At 40.1% G+C, this 19,667-nt stretch overlaps 1 protein-coding gene across 3 annotated transcripts in view; it reads right to left on the bottom strand.

The window, feature by feature from the left end:
- The window catches only part of atxn1a (ataxin 1a), a 133,599-nt gene that overhangs the window by 24,312 nt on the left and 89,620 nt on the right, over nt 1-19,667 (bottom strand). For 2 of the 3 annotated variants that reach the window (XM_061966908.2, XM_061966910.2), the window contains exon 3: nt 18,114-18,231. The gene's annotated coding sequence lies outside the window, so the exon portion shown is untranslated. Of the gene's footprint in view, nt 1-2,557; nt 2,704-18,113; nt 18,232-19,667 lie in introns of those variants that run through there. The other variant, XM_061966909.2, reaches the window with a different exon arrangement.

Below are 19,667 nucleotides of genomic sequence, written 5' to 3'. Positions count from 1 at the left end.
ACACACACACAAACTGTGACAATCTGCCCATTTTTTAGGAACAGATCGCCTTAAAAAACTGAATGGAATTTTACATTTTCTACTGAATGAGACACCCAGAATGTACATGAAAATAAAGAATGTGGGATTTACAATATTAACTATGAACGATAAAACAATGAATATTAACAACATATGAACGTATGTGTGTGTGTATATATATAATTATCTATATCTATATATGTATATATATATACATACACACACACACACACATTCACACACACACACACACACACACACACACACACACACACACAAACTGTGACAATCTGCCCATTTTTTAGGAACATACCGCCTTAAAAAACTGAATGGAATTTGACATTTTCTACTGAATGAGACACCCAGAAAGTACATGAAAATAAAGAATGTGGGATTTACAATATTAACTATTAACGATTAAAACAATGAATATTGACAACATATGAACGTCGCTCCTTTTTTACTTCTCACACCCCTTCTCCGTCGACATATTTTACAATCAAGCGAAACGCAACAAAAACGCAAAAAACACCGCGAAATATGAATGCGAAGGGTAAAAAAAACCCCATCTACAATCTGGTATAATATCACTTTCCTGCAGAACTTTGTTGTAAAAATCTCCTTCCACGTCTGTCCCTGACACCCGTATTTCAGGTTGGCTGCTCTGGAAACACTCTGTGGAAACGCTCCCCGCCTACAGTAATTTGAAAACATCACTGCACATCATAATGGCAGCTACAGTTTCGTTCTTAAAGATCCAAAAAAAATTGGGGGGAATGTCCGGCGGGCCAGATTGAAAAGCTTAATTTGCCTAATAATACTGGTCTAGAGCGTTTCTGCTCAAAAGGATTCTTCATTCATCACTCCAAGCAATGTTTGTAAGTTTTACAATAAAAGTAAAACAATTCATACTTACTAAACTGTGCCATGTTTAATGTATGTGGGAGTATGTTCATGCATATTTGTATGTGCTTATGTACTGTAATTGAGCTAACGTTGTAAGCATTTGCGAATATGCTAACATGTTTACAACTGCCCATCCATCCATTGTCTACCGCTTATCCCTTTAGGGGTCACGGGGGGTGCTGGAGCCTATCTCAGCTACAATCGGGCGGAAGGCGGGGTACACCCTGGACAAGTTGCCACCTCATCACAGGTTCAACACAGATAGACAGACAACATTCACACACTAGGGCCAATGTAGTGTTGCCAATCAACCTATCCCCAGGTGCATGTCTTTGGAAGTGGGAGGAAGCCGGAGTACCCGGAGGGAACCCACGCAGTCACGGGGAGAACATGCAAACTCCACACAGAAAGATCCCGAGCGCAGGATCAAACCCAGGACCTTCGTATTGTGAAGCAGACGCACTAACCCCTCTATCACCGTGTTGCCCTTACAAGTGTCAATTAGCTATATAGACTAAATAACTCCACGGTGACGTTTTAGTGAATTTACGAAACTGAAACAATAATAAAAGAAGCCATTGTAAGTTAATAATACTAACACAGACATTTGTAAACGTGTTAGCATATGACACTCGCTTCATTACATTACGATGGCACATTCAAATATGCATGAAAACACTCCTACATACATTACACATGGGACGGTTTAGTAAGTATGAATTGTTTTAGTTATATTGTGAACTTTACAAACGTTGCTTGGTTTGATGAATGAAGAATCCATACAAGTAGAAAGGCTATGAAGGGTTTTACTTTTGGTTCAAGGCAAACCAGGAAGTACATTTTCAACTCACAGCACCTGCAGTGAGAAAACTCGTCCAAAAGATGGCACCATAGCACAAACAATAACACATCTTTTGAGTCCTATGCTTGGTTTTAATGAAAACTATTGAACACAAAACATTATAGCAATTAAAGAAAAAAATACCCATAAATTAGCCGCACTGTTTAATAAGACGCAGGGTTCAAAGTGTAGGAAAAAAGTAGTGGCTTATAGTCCGGAATTTATGGTATCTTCTTATTGGACACTTTTGGAGACTATATGAATAAAGCACACAATGAGCTGGTGACATAGAAAACAAACGACACGGAAAGAAGAAACACAGTTAAGTTCATTTGTACTTCTAAACTTATTTGTTTTGCTTGTCATGTGTTTGGCTCACATGTGTCATGGCTAAATATACAAATTGGGCGATGACTTAGCCACCACCCCAACAAACGCTGCAGATATATTGCCGTCCCCTTGAAAAACACTGACAAATGTTTACCTACTAGAACAAAACATCTACAACTCATCTAAAATATCTAACAATATATATATATATATATGGATGGATGATTACAATACTAAAAAATTTAGCTGCCTGAGCCGCACTTTAGACAAAGGCCACACATGCCAAATATTTCATCTTCAGTCATGTAAAAAATAGGAGGAGTTCTAGCCTGTGAACCTGATGCGGACCAGCCAAAACATTCCCAGGAAAACACCCCTGCAGTAAAAGTGGGTTTAAAGACATGATCTAAAGACAAGGTGAAACTCAAGTTCAATACACACATAGTGGCGTGTACTCACCACGATTCGTCCCCCTCTCAATCCATTCCTCCGTCTCCTACCTTCCAGTCATCCTCTGTCTCTTTCAAATTACGCTACACACACTCACTCTAGCACACACATTGGCACACAAACCCAACTGGGTGCTCATTGGCTGCTCGGGTAAATCCTGACAGTGAAGCTACAGGAAGCTCCCTGGCTAAGAACGCTCAGGTAATCATACACACACACACACACACAAACACACACACACACACACACACACACACACACACACACACTCACTCCTTGCACACAAATTCGGTCGCACAAAACTTGCACACGCCCACAGGGAGGGAGTCCCGCATGTACAGTTCCAACGCCTATTATGCAAGGGGCTGAATGAGAGCCAGTTTGCACTACACACACACAGGCAGGCGCGCACACACACGCGCACACACACACACACACACACACACACACACACACACACACACACACACACACACACACACACACACACACACACACTTCATCAGGTATTCATTCAAAAACCACACACACGGCAGCTGGCTGCACGCCCAGAGAGTGCTTACAAGCAGAGAAAGGAAAGCGGGGGGGGGGGGCATGGTGTTACAGTGAGAAGGGCAGAGGGTGAGGGGCTAGTGGGAGTGAAGGTTAGTGAAGACTGACACTTACAGCGGAGTCATATCTATGAAATTGTGATATACATGTATATATATATATATATATATACACACGCACACACACGCGCGCACACACACACACACTCACACGCACACACACACACACACACACACACATATATATATATATATATATATATAAATAATAGATGTACAAACGCAGATGCTAACAGATAGTTTGAACACACTTTCCCATTCAACAGCACTATAAACTGTGTCCAAACATTCAACCGCTACTACTACTACTACTACTAGACACATACAAATAAACTTGTTTTTTAAACTGCATTTCTCATGCTTGACCACAAGAGCTCAGCCTTGATCACGTCAACAAATAAAGGTGTGAGCCAAAGTAAACTGACCCACTTAGAAGAACATTTGGAAGTAAATGAATTAAACTAAAATAAAAATAAAAAAATATGCAGAAATGAAGGCGTGAGACGCATAGAGAGGGAGGAGAACATCCTGTCACGGCAAATTTCTTGTTGCAATACAGCGGCACCTCGGTTATAATTCGGTTCGCCCAAAAGCAGTGTCTTGGTTTCAGCGCGATTAAACACACGTGGGTGACTCAGCCGCTGCAAAATAACCCACCAAAAAGTTGTTTCATACAGTAATAATCCAATCAAAGTCAGCAAGAGTGTCAATCAGTATGTTTCCATGCAGGGGCCTGGCACCAAATTCTGGGCCCAGCAGACAAGACCCCCTTTCTAACCTAAACCCAACGTTGTCGCCCCATACACACACACACACTTGGTATGTTTGCATGCGCTAAAAAGCTTATTATTGCATTGATTGATCCATCTTTTTGAAACATCTAAAAACCTTAATTAGGTTTTTGACTTTTTAAAGATGTGATTACCGTATCCAGAACACGGCATGGCGTAGTGGGTAGAGCAACCGTGCCAGAAACCTGAGGGTTGCAGGTTCGCTCCCCGCCTCTTACCATCCAAAAATCGCTGCCGTTGTGTCCTTGGGCGGGACACTTCACCCTTTGCCCCCGGTGCCACTCACACCGGTGAATTGAATGATGAATGACAGGTGGTGGTCGGAGGGGCCGTTGGCGCAAATTGCAGCCACGCTTCCGTCAGTCTACCCCAGGGCAGCTGTGGCTATGAAAGTAGCTTACCATCACCAGGTGTGAATGATTGATGGGTTCTACATGTAAAGCGACTTTGGGTACTTAGAAAAGCGCTATATAAATCCCAGTTATTATAAGCCTACCCAAATAATTTGGATTTGTTTCAAAACATGTAAAATAGATGACCAAAAACTGCCAATAGATTCAATATCAAGTGGCCAGAATATGAATGTATGTCATTATTGACTGAATATGATTATAGATATGTCAAGTTTTCCTTTACTTCAGAGTGTAAAGTAGATAATACTTTTTACACATCATCAGTGACTAATACAAATAATAATACGACATCATTATTATTATGAATGTATTATTATTAGGGAGTTAAGTCTCCCCCTTCCTTTAAAGACTAGTGACTTGTTTCTAACTTTAATTGAGGGTATTTGAATATACCAAAGTTATGGGCAATGACTTGCAAAAAGGAAACTACATAACTGATTTGTATGCTGCCACAGATTGATTTATCATGTTTACCTTTCTTCCATCATCTCATCTTGGTTCCAAAATGCTGGTGCTGTGTGTGAATGTGGGACAAACCCATTCATCCATCCATTTTCAACTGCTTATTCCCTTCGGGGTCGCTGGAGCCTATCTCAGCTACAATCGGGCGGAAGGCGGGGTACACCCTGGACAAGTCGCCACCTCATCACAGGGCCAACACAGATAGACAGACAACATTCACACTCACATTCACACACTAGGGCCAATTTAGTGTTGCCAATCAACCTATCCCCAGGTGCATGTCTTTGGAGGTGGGAGGAAGCCGGAGTACCCGCAGGGAACCCACGCAGTCACGAGGAGAACATGCAAACTCCACACAGAAAGATCCCGAGCCCAGGATTGAACCCAGGACTACTCAGGACCTTCGTATTGTGAGGCAGACGCACTAACCCCTCTCCCACTGTGCTGCCTTGTGGGACAAACCATTTCTTATAATTGATAGGGGATATGTCTTAGACATTCTTAATTTGATCCAAGAAACTGTATTATTTTCACTGTACACTTATTTTATGATGTCTTTTTTTTAACAAACTTCTATAAATAAATGGCAGAAAAAAAATCTCCAAACTTTACAAAAGCACAGGGTGCCCCCTGTGCTTGGGGTTCCGGTGTTATGTGTCTTCATACACTGTGTGGAGCCGCTCTTCAAAGCTGCCGATAACCACCTCCACTACGACAAATAAAATGCATTCCTTTGCATCTTGAATATCATTATCACGGCTAGACATGTTACATACCAGGGGAAAGCCAGGAGCAGGCATGCTAGTAGCTAAGCTAAGATAGCTTTAAACAACACTGAGAATTATGTGCTTATAAAGTTTAAGAAGTGTAGATGGAAACGCATTACAACAAAAAGTAAGCAGCTATTAACAGGAACTAATCAAGTAGATTCATACGATTGATACATAAATTAGTGTTGCATGGGTAGTATCTGTATATAAACAATACAAGAGTGATCAGATCGATATTTTTATTTTCTCAAGTTAATTTTTGTTGTTGTTTTTGTTAATGTTTACAAACTCAGGGAATCATTCCCTGGACACAGGAGGACTTTGAGGGCAAAACCAAAGGATTTAAATGCGTAATAGATAGTAGTTGTTTCTTTTGCTTAGTTATTTTGTACTATTGACATTGTTTAGCTCAAACACCCATCCTCACCTATGGTCATGAGCTTTGGGTCATGACCGAAAGGACAAGATCACGGGTACAAGCGGCCGAAATGAGTTTCCTCCGCCGAGTGGCGGGGCTCTCCCTTAGAGATAGGGTGAGAAGCTCTGTCATTCGGGGGGAGCTCAAAGTAAAGCCGCTGCTCCTCCACATCGAGAGGAGCCAGATGAGGTGGTTCGGGCATCTGGTCAGGATGCCACCCGAACGCCTCCCTAGGAAGGTGTTTCGGGCACGTCCGACCGGTAGGCGGCCACGGGGAAGACCCAGGACACGCTGGGAAGACTATCTCTCCCGGCTGGCCTGGGAACGCCTCGGGATCCCCCGGGAGGAGCTGGACGAAGTGGCTGGGGAGAGGGAAGTCTGGGCTTCCCTGCTTAAGCTGCTGCCCCCGCGACCCGACCTCGGATAAGCGGAAGAAGATGGATGGATGGATGGATGATAGCTCAAACAATTGAATGCCATAAAAGAGAATGATTTAAATATTGTGTTGTTATTGTTGCACTGTCAATAGCACTCACCTTAAAGAAATTGAAAAATGTAAAGTTAATATGTGATCGTATCGGAATCGGCAGCATAAAACCTTGATCGGAACATCCAAATAATATAGTCAAATCAGTTCACAAAAATAGCATATTGTTTTCTTTTTTCTTTGCGGGCTCGGTTGGTAGAGACTGGAGGGTTCCTGGTTCGATCCCAAGCTTCTGCCATCCTAGTCACGTCCGTTGCGTCCTTGAGCAAGACATGTTACCCTTGCTCCTGATGAGTCGTGGTTAGGGCCTTGCATGGCAGCTCCCGCCATCAGTGTGTGAATGTGTGTATAATTGGGTGAATGTGGAAATAGTGTCATAGCACTTTGAGTACCTTGAAGGTAGAAAAGTGCGATAGAAGTATAACCCATTTATCTTTATCTCTGATGACCATAGCAGTCGTGTTAAGGAGACAGCATGGAAACGGGGACTTCACATGAAAATAATAGCAACCAAATTATTTGAGAAATCAGACTAATGTGAGAAACACTATTGACTTCAAGTGGTAGCATAGTGGTGGTCGTGACCCCTCCTCTAAAAAAGTGTTCATATTCTTGTGTGCCTGCTTTTTTAAATGTGAATGAAGAAATCAGAAGTGAATTAATGAAAAAGCAGCTAAAAAGGCTGAATGGGAGTTTTGTTTTTTTTACTCACATTTGTGTGCTCTCCATCCCCCACCACTTTGTCTCTTGCGCACCAATTTTGTGCGTCTGCATGTCTGAACGTCATTGAAGCCGTTTGTGTGTGTCTGCTTGTGTGTACTCTGTGGGTATTATACAGCAATACAGGAGCTTAGCAGTGATTTGCCCATCCCTAACAGTCCCTCCCTAATCCACACACGCATACGTTCGGTGCATGTGTGTGTGTGCGTGTGCGTGCGTGCATGTGTGTGTGTGTGTGTGTGTGTGTGTGTGTGTGTGTGTGTGTGTGTGTGTGTGTGTGTGCATGCGTGCGTGTGTGTGTGTGTGTGTGTAGCAGGTTTGTGAATGGGACGACACAAGTCGACACCGCCTGGCTGTCTCGGTAGTGTTGCTGAGGGAGGGAATGTGGTCCAAATAATTTTTTCGGGGGGAGAAAAAAAAAGAGAGAGGGTGCAAATGGCCTTCAGTTCAGCGAGTGCACTGATGGCAGAATTATGTAATGTTTACACACTGCGCTGCATAATAGACTACAAGTGATGTGCTGCTATCTCTCTCTGTGTTTACCACACACTCACAAAACCACAAAATAAATATGAAGCCCATAAAATAATTAAAAAAAAAAAAAGATTTTACAGACGTTTTAATGTTGTTTTTAAAATTCTGTTCATAAAAGAAAAAAATATTTTGTCTCAATGTTTTTTTTCTTCCAGTTTCTATGTATACACTTGACATTTGTTTTAGTAGTGTAACAATATTCCTCTGCAGCATATCAAAAACGTTGCAACCTAAGTAAACAATTTGACCAATACTGCAAAAACTGCAGCTTATTGCAGACATTTTGCATTCCAGGGAGCATGTTACATACATCATTAATATACAGTAGAACACACAAATAGACAGTAACATGACAGCAGTGTTTGTCTTCTTTCTTTTTGCATTGTCCTCCTCTTTTCTCCTAGGCTAACTGCAGGATGTCAACAAGGAAATGAACTATGATTACATACCCGTTGCCTTCAATTAGTTGTCACGACAACTGACTCTCTCCAGTCTTTTTCCCACATTAGCAGCAAGTCAATTCACTGTTCTACAAATACCTTGTATTACCTATAGCATACAGTATATACCAACATACCCATACATGTGAATATGTTGCTATAAATAGTTTTAAGGATTTAGGCTGAGAGACTATTTGCAGTTAATCTGTTGCTTATATTGGGGACAATATTATTATAAAACATTTTTCGGGCGCAGTTGGGTGTTCGAAAAGGACAATGACCCCAAACACACGTCAAAAGTGGTAAAGGAATGGCTAAATCAGGCTAGAATGAAGGTTTTAGAATGGCCTTCCCAAAGTCCTGACTTAAACGTGTGGACAATACTGAAGAAACAAGTCTATGTCAGAAAACCAACACATTTAGCTGAACTGCACCAATTTTGTCAACCAGAAGCTTGCCAGAAGCTTGTGGATGGCTACCAAAAGCGCCTTATTGCAGCGAAACTTGCCAAGGGACATGTAACCAAATATTAACATTGCTGTATGTATACTTTTGACCCAGCAGATTTGGTCACATTTTCAGTAGACCCATAATAAATTCATAAAAGAACCAAACTTCATGTATGTGCTCCAATCACAAAAAAATAAAAAAACTCAAGACAGCCATGACATTATGTTCTTTACAAGTGTATGTAAACTTTTGATCACAACTGTATGTCTGTGCATATATATATATATATATATATATATATATACATATATACATTAGGGCCGTCAAACGAATAAAATATTTAACCGTGATAATCACATTGTGTTCATAGTTAACTCAAAATTTATCGCGATTAATCTCAGAAAGATATAATTTTTCGTCATTATTAAGTGTACCCTAGACAAATCATTTTTAAAGTTTTTAATACCATGTGGACAATTAATTTGCTTTAATGAAATGTTTTTAAACATTATGCTTTTTGAAACAGCTCAACACAAAAAGGATATAAACACGTTTTTAAAGAGAATAAAAAAAATACTTGCAGTGCGTTGGTGTCTTGCCATATTTTCTATTTTGTAGGAATACAGAATTTGCATTCCTGATTTAGGAGCACTTGCATTTAGAGGAGAGGAATTACACTTCCATGTTTAGATAGCAGTTTCACGCATTAATAACACAAAATGTGGATTGTTCCGATTGTGCTTTGATTGTCAAAGATGTTAGGTGATATTTTTTATACATGATTAAATGTTTGTGACATTCTGTACTTTACATGTTGTACAAGTTAGTAGAAGTAGTAGTTTATTTTGGACATGTTAAAAACAAAGCAAAAGAAAAAATTATGGAAAAAATGAAATAATCTTGATAACATTACAGTAAGGTACAGAAATAAAAACAAGTATTTCACAATGAAAACACATAAAAAATGAAAACAATACATAATGGCTGTGTTTTTTTATATCCGAAAATAAGTGGGAAGAAGTGAAGCGTATTTACTCCAGCCCCTTGTTTTATAAATCAAATAACTAGCTTTCTTATCATCATTATTTATATTATAAAATGATAAATTTACAGGTCTTATTACAACATATTACCAATAATCTTTTACCAACTTTACTCACTTTACACTTTTTATGCTTTATATGTAATTTGTACTGTTTGTAGTTCTACAAGATCTTTAAATTTCAATTGTTTTGAATATAAGAAAAATATATTAGAGTGATCCCTATATCCTGCCTTATGAATGACCCTTATTACTTTCTTCTAAAGTAAAGTGCTTATGGAATTATTGCCCCAAACCTCTGCACAGTAGTGCAAGTTAATGACATTCTTATATCTGCATGACAATGTTTTAACCTTCTCTACCTACTTATTAATTAAATGTAATATTCAGTCTGTTAGACATTCTGAAATTGTGGACGATCAATCAGAACAGGTTACAAAAGAACATGCCATAGGATGGTAATATTGTGTACTGAACTGTAATTTGCCAATGTGGGCTGCAGGGGGCAGTGGCAGGCATGCCTGCAGTATTAAACCTAGTCTCAGTGGTAGCGAAGAAGACGATTATGTCCAAATAGTCTTCCTCCTTTATTATTGCTGCTGCCATTACAGTACACTTAATTTTCATCTACCAGAAAACATTTACTTAGGTAGAAATGTCACAGAATAACACACAATAGCATGAGTGTGTTGTAAGACGCCTGTCTACTTTTTTTTGCAGTGCCTGATTTCTGGGTCAAAGGGCAAAGCCAAAATCGAACACACCTGATTCCCATTTCCCCCAGACTACTTAAGCTCTCCAGTCCATTCACTCAGCGCTAATAGATTCCTAATGGTTCACCCCTCCAGTCGTGTTCATCTCCTCTGCTTTGGCTCCACTCACGCTTATCGTTCCTGTGGCTATGTCTGCCGTGTAGTATTAACTGTTTCCTCTCCAAACCTTTTGTGTGTAATTTCTGTTTTTCACATCTTTTGTGTGCATCCTTGGTTATTTTTCCTTACTCCTTTTTGAGTGCGCTTTTTGTTATTATTCTAACTATTTCTTCTTTGCGTTGGGGTCCTACTTCAGCAAAGCCGATCGTGACAGCCTTTGTCAAAAGGAGCCAAAGTTGGCTTAAGTTATGGGCCAATTTTCATGAAACTTTCAGGAAATGTTTGAAAGGTTGATTACATTTTGGTAATCATCCAAAATATTTCTACTAAGTTACTTTATGAGCCTCAACATATGCATGTATGTATACCAGTGTCCCTGCCTCCACCCACAAAGACAAAGACAGTGGATGACTGACAAGAGGCTTGCAAGAAATGTCAGAAATGGGATAAGGCAGTGTTTCTTCATCATAGGGAGCGCCCCTTGAAGGGCCGCCCCAAAATATCTGTTACTCAGCTGTGGGCCATATGGGCCGACGCGGTAATCAGTTGTGATACACTTTGTGGCAGTAATGACAATCTCAAACAAAACAGAAGAAGTATGAAGCTAAAATAATAGAGACATTTCTTGAGTGCAAAAATTATGAATAAAGAGGTAAAGCTGTATTTTCATTTGCACTTTATTTACTTAAGAACATATTTATTATTATGACTATTTATTAATTTAGTTCAAATGTATTTATTTTAGTACTACATACTTGTATGTAAAGTTATTTTACATCAGTTTTTATGAATCCCTTCTTTTGGAGTATATTTGATTAGTATTCATTTTTGTAATCAGCCTGACCTAAGCCTTGATAATAATCTTTGTGATTTACACATGATTTCATATCATTGGGCAATGTTTATCCTGTTAAACTGTAAGTAGGTTGGATATAGTTATTGAATATGAATCAAAGAACAGGAGCATCAAAAATTAAAAGATTATTAATTTAGTGTTCTATGTTTGAGAGGGCCCTAAACCCCTCTGTAGTGTAAACGTTGGGCCCTGAGGTAAAAAGGGTAAGGTTAAGGTTAAAAAACCCTGGGATAAGGAACAAGCGATTACATTTTGGGGGTGATTCAGATCACCGTCTGGATTCAGGACATTTTACAATTGGGAGGTAGAGCCTGGTGGAGGTCTGCGCTCTAATAATGACTAAATTTGCTCTGCATCCTGTTGGACAATATGTTGATTTTATTGGGGCATGTGCAGGCAAAATTACTTCAAAATAGTCCATTTAAAACATACCATGGTGCTGTTTTTGTACAAACTGAAAACATTGTGAGCCAATCTCTTTTCGGACAAGCAGAAGTATTTCCAAATGGTCATCCATTTTCCTTGAAATCTTCCAAAATATCAGCTAAATGTTGTGTTCTGTTGACAGTCCAATGCAGGTTAGGTCACTCACAATGGCAGCGGAACAATACAAAAGCTATCAGGCAAAATCTGGCATGAACGGACGCAGAAGGGCTGCAGCGTGGAGTGAGCGGCTGTGTCCCGCGTGGACAAACAAGTCAAAGACGCTAACACGACCCAATCAGGACAATGATCCACGGGTGTCCGTGTGCGGCGACATTAGAGCGTAGGCATACCTTTGTTGTTGTATCACAATGAATAGGTTGGCGTGATCACGCCACGCCGAGACAAATTGGCCAATTTCCTCCTCGGTGAGCAACGCAACGAGTGTGTGGTCGGAAAAAAAGAGTTCACGGAAATTAAATAAGGAAGCGACAAAATGATCTATTCTATGTGCATGTGTGTGCAAGTAACCATGGAGTGTGTAATGTGTTCATTTGTCTACTCTTCTACTCCTGAACTGCTGCACTTAAAAGGGCGAACATTTGTCAAAAAACACACATGTACTGTGTTGACTGTGCTATTCGTTTTTTTGATGATTCGAATCGACTTGAAATTTCTCACAAAGCTCTAAGTGCTCTACAAAGCAACCCATTGTACCTTTAGGGTGAATTGTTCAACTAAAGCTAAAGCTATCCTCGCGTATTTGTTTGTATAACTCTTCTGCTCCAGCACCACTGAACACAAAAGGGTTAAAATGTCTCAAACTTACTGTGTAGACTGTGCTATTATTTACCTGACAAATTTGTCCCATACTATTAAATGCTATAAGTGGGACTGACTGGAAATTTCTCACACAGCTCTACAAAATAGTCACAAACTTAACTTTAGAGTGTTAAGTCGAAATGTGGCAAAATTTGGTACACACTTTCAAGGGACTGACGAGCATTTGTGTGTAAAATTTGAACAAGACTGGTTAGAAAACATGGCCGCCATCGACCAAAGCGTCTTGGCACTCGCAAGGGCCCAGCGGGACTTACTGCCCATAGGTCATTGACCACTTGTCTGATTATTATAAAACTTTAAGTATCAGTATTATATGTATGCTAGCAGGGCTACAAAATAATTTTGAGCATAACCCGTAGGGGGAACCACAATTGTTGTTTACAGAAAAACAATTAGGTCATACAACTTGCAGCACAAGGACAGGAAGACAAGAGAAAGCGCACCCACACGCACACACACACACACACACACACACACACACACACACACACACACACATGCACACACACACACACACACACACACACACACACACACACACACACACACACACACACACACACACACACACACACACACACACACACACACACACACACACACACACATTTTGACCTTTGCACAGAGGGCACAGTGCTTGTTTGCAGATTGACAGTAGTTATGCAAGCAGCAACAAGCAAACAGTGCTGAAAGACTGGCTGATAGATGGATGGATGCAGTGATGGATGGATGGAAGGAGGAGAGAAGCAGGGGAAAAAGATCGAGTGAGACAGTAATGTCACCTTGGTATACAGAGAAAATAGATATTTTAGCTGATAGCAGTCATGATGCTACAATTTAATATCAAAAACATTGCCTTTATATATATATATATATATATATATATATATATATATATATATATATATATATATATATATATATATCCTATGAGGAAAATAGTCTGTTGTTTTACATGAGTTACCTTTATTGTTACACTTGTAAGACAGTTAAGAATGTCACAATGTTACTGAAAACATGTTGGTGAGAGTTTGACCCTGGAACAGATTATTTCCATTTCCATTACTTCCTATGAAAGGTAAATGGGTTATACTTGTACAGCGCTTTTCTACCTTCAAGTACTCAAAGCGCGTTGACCCTATTTCCACATTGACATACACATTCCATAATGACCCATCAGGAGTGAGGGTGAAGTGTCTTGCTCAAGGACACAGCAGAAATGACTAGAATGGCAGAAGCTGGGGATCAAACCAGGAACCCACAAGTTGCTGGCATGGCCGCTCTACCAACTTGAGCCACGCCGTCCCCATTAGAAAATTTGCTTATGGTTTTGACAATTTACAGTGGGCCATGTTTTTAACACTTTATGACTGTTAAGAATGCTTGACCCTGGATTGGATTATTCCTATTTCTAATACAGAAGCTGCCCTGCTACTTATAGGGGCTTAATTCCAAGACGCCCAACGAATGGCGAAAACCTGTGAATAATAACACACCAACAGAAAGCCTGATTTATTTTTGACACCAGTCATTTCTAAAACTGTAGAACTGTGGAACGCGGGCTTCATTTCTATATATTTCTCTTACGTATATATTTGTACTTTGCACTAAATCTTGTATAGTCTTACTTGTATATAATGTTGATAGGTGACTAGTATATTGTCTATTGTTTTGTTGTAAAGTATGCACCTAGAGTACTTGCTTTCTCAGTGAATGTATACTTGTCTATTTGTTATATGTTTAGAGAGCTAACAACTGCCGAAGACAAATTCCTTGTAAATGCAAGTATACTTGGCCAGATAAACCTGATTCTGATTCTGATCTACGGGTACGCCAAAGGATCACTCTATTAAAGTACAGTGTTTTATTTTCCTATATTCAAACACAGTGTCACTGTTCAAACTGTGTGTAAAATGTTTAAAATATTAAATATACTTGTTAAATAAAACCTCTATTTGTTTTTAATAAATACTTAGGCCTACTACACTACTGTATGTTATTGTTGGTCATTATGGTGGCACTTGGAAAGCCAAGTTTTTTCTGAGGTGGTACTCGGTGAAAAAACTGCTATAAACCCTTTTTATATGCTTATCGCAGTTATTTAACACACTGTAAAATCACCTTCAGATAGCGCCATCAAACCGCTTCCTCTTTAAATTCCAATAAAAAGGGCATTTTTTACAGATTAAAGCAACAAGAAGCTAAATAACTCCACTACTGTAAAAATGTCCAGTGGTTAAGAATGTTGAACAAAACATAGCTTTTTATATTTTATTTTAATCCATGTGTTTTTAGTCATATTATTAGTAGTATGCAGTACTTTGAAGTACTATGCATTGGTACTACAGACACAGCTTAGGCACATGTGTTCTAGTAGTTATTTTCTCCTCGTTTTCAGTTGCAGCATACGACACAAGTCCCCAGTGAGGGAATGCAAGTCGATGCTAAATCCTCAAAGTGACACAACCACGCTGGTGTGTTGCGTGTGTGTTGTTGTGTGTGAGTGTGTGTGAACACAGCATCATGGAGAGCTTGGGTTAAGACTTGCCAAGAGCACTTTTCCCATACACCAGGGAGCCAAGACATCCCCGGCCAGCCAAGAATAGCAACAACTCTCCTCCTCGCACTCGCACACACTGCCGAGGATGTTGATAGTCAGCGTGCAACACGTCCGCCAACACAAACCAGCCTACTAAGAGCACAAATGCTCGTTTTTTTGTGCTCCTTTTCATTTATGAGGCCGGCCCAAAGGAGAGAAATGGGCATATTTTATGATTGTGTTATATTCTCCATCATCGTTACGACTACATAAAGCAACACCACAGGCAGCGCTGCACGCACAGCAACAACACACGTCGGGTAAATAAGTGCATTTATGGTGCGGGAGACTAATGAATGAGTGCGCTGCTCCATCTTCTTGCAAAGCACAAAAGAACAGAATAACAATATGCAGGCTATAAAATAACAATAAAACAGTGCACATCGCAGAGAAAAGTGCATCAATGTTTCCCTAAACTAACCCTATTGCTGTCAAAATGATAATTATGGTGTTTGATTTAAAAAAACAAAAAACAGTTTTGTACTTCCTTTGGTGGTTAGCTGTGACCTCAAGCAGAAAAAGCTAATAAGCGGTAGAAAATGGATGGATGGAAGACCCAAATGTCCTATAATTCTAAAATGTAGAAAATAACAGCTTTAGCCTCAGTGTGGTAAGCCAGCTAACACTTGGCTAGCAATATTTTAAAAAGTTCAAGTATAAAACAAATAAAAGACAAAAAATTACCCTACTTACTTAAAAATATATCTACAGGTCTTATGGATTTAGGACTGCAGGGTTGTAAATAGCTGTAGCTAAGCGTGCAAGAACGTTACTAAACACAGTTAAAAATGGAGTGTTTATACTTAAAAAGAAAAAAGAAAAAAGTATGTATTTATTATTTACCTTATAGCATTTTTTTTTAAATGGCATTATCCCTAAGGTATGATTGAAAAATCGCAACAAATTGTGGAGTAGTTCAACTCTAGTAAGAGCACAGCCAAAGCTAACCATTAGATGTACTTATTTGTGTAAGCAAACTCTTTCTACTCCTGAAGCGCTACACACTAAAGCATCATAAATGGTCAAAACATGCACCCCTCCTCTGTTGTTTGTCCTATTATCCATCCATTTTCTACCGCTTATTCCCTTTTGGGGTCGCTGGAGCCTATCTCAGCTACAATTGGGCGGAAGGCGGGGTACACCCTGGACAAGTCGCCACCTCATCGCAGGGCCAACACAGATAGACAGACAACATTCACACTCACATTCACACACTAGGGCCAATTTAGTGTTGCCAATCAACCTATCCCCAGGTGCATGTCTTTGGAGGTGGGAGGAAGCCGGAGTACCCGGAGGGAACCCACGCAGTCACGGGGAGAACATGCAAACTCCACACAGAAAGATCCCGAGCCCGGGATTGAACCCAAGACTACTCAGGACCTTCGTATTGTGAGGCAGATGCACTAACCCCTCTCCCACCGTGCTGCCCTTGTCCTATTATTTTTCTGAAAAATACACCACATGTTGGCACTGTTATTAAAAGCCATATATGAGATTGACTGTAAATTTCTCACACAGTTCTACAAAACACCTATTGTAACTAGGGGTGTCTCCATATAACTTTCGATGCGATGCCCATATTGATGCCTTGGGTACTGGCTGATACTTACATTGAACCAATAACAACAACAGCCCGAATCACACATAGTTTGTAGTGTGGAATGTTAAAAAAGGCTTGGTTTAGTGAAATTACTCAATGAGAGAACAATGGTAGGTATGAAAAACACTAACCTATTTTTTTATAAACAGGCTGGAATGGATTTATGCTGTCTTTAGTTGAAGTGGAGTGGTAACTGCTTTTCTGGCGACACCTAGTGGCCACAATAATTCATTAGGTTAAGGTGATAACGCAGTAGGTTAAATGATGCGGACACATTTGTTACTGGATACTTCTTAATACGCTTTTCCTTTGGAGACTTTGTATGTGTAAGCAATATGAAACTATCATTATTATCATACATGCTGTTTTAAACTGCAATATTGTTCAGTTAAGGACACTAAATATGTATGTCTAGCTTGCGTGCTATTGTATGCCTACCGGTTGTGTAGCTGCTAGTTTCTAGTTGCCTATAACAACTTAATTACTATTTATTTATGAGAACCTTATTTTATTTGTTTTTATTTACTAATTTATGTATCTCTTTATCCACTGTTTGATTCTGTTTTGATTGTACAGATTGAGCACAAACAAAATGTTAGAAACTGCTATGAAACGGAAAGGGGTAAAATTAAATAATCTCCGATTCTTCGAATTTATTTTCGGACCACGCTGTAATGACAAACTGGAAATATGCGATGTACCATTTTGTAATTGTATGCATGTTGGGAATAAAGTAATGCCATAACAATGTTTACCTTTTGTAAATCACTGTTGAGCTTTGCATAAGTAACCACGCTGTAGGACTGCTTGTGTCGGGAGATTTTTAATGCATAAACTGATATTTGTTTTTTGCTCATATCAAACAGATACATGATATTAATGTTGATTTGGGACACCCGTAGTTGTAACCTTAGGGTGTTAAGCTTAATGACCAGAAAGTTGTTTAAGAAACATGACTGCCAGTTAAGAACAAATAACAATTTAAATGTTATGTATGTTATAATAGGACTCCAAACATAATTTTTAAGGTTGTATGATGGTGACAATTAGACCATGGAACAGATTATTCTTATTTTCATGATTCTATGAGAAAGAAACGGCTTGTATGACAAATCGGAAGTTGGCTAGCGTCTTTGAATGGGTTGTGTTTCGCTGTATTGTTAAACAAATGATCTTGAACAATTATTGTCCTTGAAAAGGCACATTTTTAAACAGAACTATTGTGTAGGCTCACCTCATTCAATACAAAGCTCCTTCAATACCCCCCTGGTTGGTCAGCAGTTGGTGCGGCCCATCGAGAGGGTTCCAGAGATCCCAGAATGCAGTGTATTGACTCAGGCACTCGGCACTCCCTGGTGGACGGAAACAAGACAAGTTCATGCTGCGAACACGTCGGCAATGCATAAGCAGGACGGCAAAAGCGCCAGGGAAGCGGAAGTTCCCAATCACAATTACACACATCTGACAGTCATTTGGGAGCCAAAGCGTGACAATGATTGGTGATTTCATACACTAAAACTGCATCTGCAAACAATATTGGCGTCAGGGAAACCAGATGGCGCTAAACGTTAAGTAAAAACACAGTCAGGCTCTGATGACGTGACAGTTTAAGGGCTGCCAAAAATTGGATTGCGAATCATCAGAAGGCCCTTTTAAGCTCTTTAATACTTGTTCTTGTCTGACATTGACACTGTTGTTGTCGCAGAAGCCCTATAAAGCGTCTCACCAGAGCGTCTTTGCCTGTGCAACAAGCGGCCAAAAATCAATTTAAGAGTCCCATTTAAAAAACGGCTTTTTAAGGATGATAATGCAAGTTTAAACAATACATTAATGAAGGTAGTTGCTTTCAATTGAGAGTGCATTAGGTCACATGAGAGAGACAACACTGAGCATTTTGGATGTATTAGATCATCCATCCATCCATCCATTTTCTACCGCGTGTCTCTTTTAGGGTCGCGGAAGGTGGGGTACACCCTGGACAAGTCGGCACCTCATCACAGGGCCAACACAGATAGACTGACAACATTCACACTCACATTCACACACTAGAACCAATCTAGTGTTGCCAATCAACCTATCCCCAAGTGCATGTTTTTGGAGGTGGGAGGAGTACCCAGAGGGAATCCACGCAGTCACGGGGGAGAACATGCAAACTCCCCACAGAAAGACCCTGAGCCCGGGGATCGAACCCAGGACCTTCGTATTGTGAGGCACATGCACTAACCCCTGTTCCACCGTGTGCCCTGTATTATATCAGTGTTCTCAATTTTATTTTACCAAGTACCACCTCAGAAAACACTTGGATCTCCAAGTACTTCCATAATGAACAACATTAAAATACAGTAGTGTAGTCGGCGTAGATATTCATTAAAAACAAGGCACTGAATTAGATCATGAAGGCATCCAGCGTGGCGTTTAAAAGAGAGGGAACGAAACGCGAAAAGAGGGGATGCAAACGCAGCGAAAGAAGCGTGAGGAAGGGCATGGACGTGGAGAGGAGGCGAGCGGCGGGACAGATGGAGCGAGGAGACAAGAAAGACAAAGCAGACCGAGCGACAGAAAGCGAAACAGATGGCGACGGAGAAGAGGCAGATAGAAACGCGCTGGGAGGACAACACTGAGTCAGCTGAAGAGACACAGCAGGGGATGGACGAATAAAAATGTGGGGAAAAAAGGAGGGTGGATGAGGGGTTTTAATTCCTGCTAGAAAATGATAACATATGTCACACGTGGTGTCTTACAGGACAGGATAGGTCACTAAACACAACATTAACACCAGTTGTTTGGA

The sequence above is a fragment of the Nerophis lumbriciformis genome, linkage group LG11 (assembly GCF_033978685.3).
Source record: "Nerophis lumbriciformis linkage group LG11, RoL_Nlum_v2.1, whole genome shotgun sequence".
NCBI lineage: Eukaryota > Metazoa > Chordata > Actinopteri > Syngnathiformes > Syngnathidae > Nerophis > Nerophis lumbriciformis.
The sequence above is the reverse complement of the archived record's forward strand: the minus strand, read 5'-3'. Positions and strand labels throughout refer to the sequence as shown.